The following is a 3,365-nucleotide window of genomic DNA, read 5'->3' as shown; positions in this document are numbered from 1 at the left end:
ATGATTGAAAAATATGGTGTAAACTATCTTTTAAAATATATCCCTTGCCCAGCTGGCATGGCTTAGTGGTTGAGTGTCAACCTATGAACCAGGAGGTCATGGTTCAATTCTTGGTCAGGGCACATGCCTGGGTTGGGGGTCAATCCCCAGTGTGGGGTATGCAGGAGGCAGCCAATCAGTGATTCTCTCTTATCATTGATGTTTCTATCTCCCTCTCCCTCTCAATTCTTCTCTGAAATCAATAAAAATATAATATATATATATATATATATATATATATATATGCCTTATTGATTCATTCATTATAATTTGTTGCTAAAACTGAAATTCCTAAGCAGTAGCTGTGACTCTAGCCCCAACTGTAAGTTGAACCCTTTGGATGGAAATACATAATTACTTTATTTTATTTTTTTGCAGTAAAGATTTACTATGTTTGCTCATAAGAGTAGCAGTTCAGGTGTAGGAGTATGGTCTACTGTGATGTAGTTCTACACTCATATTAAATCCTGAAAGTGTTACGAGGCTTTCCCAGCCATCCTTGTCAAAAGCAGAAAGTGCATACATTTACAGCTCTGACTGTTAACGTTTCATCAGAGTGTACATGTAAATGCCCCTACCTCCCCTGTCTTGTATAAGTTACCTCTGCTTAGATCCATAAGTTTAGTAGCTCATAATCATTAGTAACTTCATTCCCAAATCATATGTAATCTCCAAGACTATAAAACCACACAATAAAATAAACAAATGACCCCAAATTCATTTCCATTCCTCCTCTAAACTCAACAAGCCTATAGATCTAAAAGCAAAGAGAGAAAAATATGATATATGATAAAATTATAACTATATGAATGCAATTCAGTGCCTAGTAAATGTCTTTAGTACTGACATTTGGTAAGTGTCAGTACTAAATGAGAAAATGTAAGAACGTTTTATGAATTGTTTAGAAAATATGGTAGTGGCCTAGTGCCCAATGAATCTATGAGAAATTATTCAGTTGCTAAGGTGAGCATTCTTATATTTATTTATCATTTTCCATGCTTTAGCAACTCTGCCAGAAAGTGATGCATATTTTGTTTTATGAGATGTTTCTACTATAAATTACTATATCAATCTTTATCTGTTCGTTAAAATAGCTAAATGTCTGTTTTAAGTCCCCAGATTTATTGCTAAATTATGACTCTATCCATGTACCTCTTATAGTTTAAAACACATTAGGTTTCTGCATATTATTTCTCTATCAATCTACCATAGAAGGCTAATTATTGTATGAAATTTTAGGGTGATTATTCTACCTGATTTTATAGATCCCTAGCCCCATCATTTATCACCTAGACAGGTATTTTGCCCTATGTCAATCAATAAATTCATCACACAAGTTCAACTGCTTGATAGATTTTGACTGTGAATCACATACAGAGTCTTTTATATGAACTTAGCTGCGTTAATAGAATAGTTCCCACAAAGATTTTGAAGTCCAGCTCTGATTTTGTAGTAGGATAATAGGATAGAGTTGAGTCTACTAACCTGTGATGGTCTGAGTTTTTGTCCTATTGTCTCCCCCATTCATATGTTGAAGGCCTAATCCCTAGAGTGATTGTATGTGGAGACAAGGCCTTTGGGAAATAATTAAGGTTAAATGGGGTTACAGTATGGCACAAGAGTGAGTCAGGCAGTTAAATGGAGTTAAGACCCAGGTAAATTTGAGATAAGATGTGTTTTTAAGAAATCAACTTCATTCTTATTCAGTTAAATGCTAAATTCCCAGTCTCACTTTATGGGCTGCATCTGTTATCTCTTAATTTTCAGGATTTTCTTTTTTGTATTACTTCTTTGCCTTTGAAATAGACTAGATGCTTTTCTTGGATTGACTTTTTAATTTTGTTAATTGTAGAGCTTTTACACAATAATGTGATGTTTTGTTTGGAGAAATTTAGCAGTTACACAGCTCTATCACCTGCACTACTCAGGCTTGTTAGTCCTGCTGCTTAGGGGAAAGTGAGAACTGGAAGGACCCATGGAAACTATCCTGTGGAAAGGCCACGACTCCCTGTGCACTGATTTTATTTCTATTGTCTTTGCTTCCTTTTAATGTAAACAGAATACACAAGCACATTAAAAACTCCAGCATGACACAAGGGAATCCACACGGATTTATATATTTGTAGGCCTCCCAGATGGTGCCTCTAGCTTCTCCTCCTACCCCAGCTCTGTCCAAACCCATCTGCTGAGGCAGTTGCCTGACCCTCTGCAGTTGCTTCTGGATGAAATTCAGCATGAGGCTGGGGCACCATAAGAAACATTCCAAAGCAAAACCGGGATTCCGACTTTCCGCCCCTAATCCTAAACCCCCTTCCTTGGCAAGCTGACCTGCCAAGGATTTTCACGCCTCAAGAACTGTCAGTATGACCCCTGAATTTAAGATGCAGTGAGTTCCCACCCTGTCCCAGCTTTTCCGAGCCTTGGGCTGAAGAGAAATGAGCTGCATCAGGTCCAAGAGAGGAGAGAGGGGACGGGTGTAGGAAGGGAGGATCCCAAGCTTGGAGATGACTGCTCCCAGGAGGGAGGCTGGGATCAACCAGAGGCTAAATCCTTGCTATCAGTCCCTTGCTGGGCTGGGAGGGCACAGTGGGACTGTGCTGCCACCTGGAGGGGGCGGGGAGCACTGCAGCAATGAACCAGGGTAAGCCTTGAGGCACCTCCTTGTCAACGTTCTTCCTCAGTGCCCTGCTCAGGAGCATCACTGCAGCAGCTCTTTCCAGGAAATGGGCTTGGAAAAGACCTCCCTTTCTAACCAGAGGTTGTAGTTCATCTGGACTCCTTCAGGGAGGTCTACCCACTGGCCCAGGACACTCTGCTGGCAGTTGACCAGAGGCAGGAAGTCAGCTCTTTCCAGGAAATGGGCTTGGAAAAGACCTCCCTTTCTAACCAGAGGTTGTAGTTCATCTGGACTCCCTCAGGGAGGTCTACCCACTGGCCCAGGACACTCTGCTGGCAGTTGACCAGAGGCAGGAAGTTAGGGTTGCTGTGGGCCCGGTTGTAGCATTAGATGTTGACACGGAGGGCACACTCTTCTGGCTGGAAGTCCTAAGGCTGGGCTTCGGGACATTCAGCCAATGGCACACCTATCTGGTAGACATTCAGCCAATGGCACACCTATCTGGTAGACATTCAGCCAATGGCACACCTATCTGGTAGATGGCAGGTGTCATCTTCATGTTGCTCGTTGGCTACTGCTGCCCAAGGTACTTGCTCTGCACCCTGAGCAGCGTCAGCACATAGAGCCGCGTCATGGCCTGCTTCACCTCCAGGGCCTGCTTCAGGATGGGGCAGACACCATCTGCATCATCGTCCTTGAATGCTTCCAT

Source organism: Myotis nattereri (assembly GCF_964212035.1).
Source record: "Myotis nattereri genome assembly, chromosome: 6".
In the NCBI taxonomy this organism is placed as follows: Eukaryota; Metazoa; Chordata; class Mammalia; order Chiroptera; family Vespertilionidae; genus Myotis; species Myotis nattereri.
Note: the sequence above shows the minus strand (reverse complement) of the source record.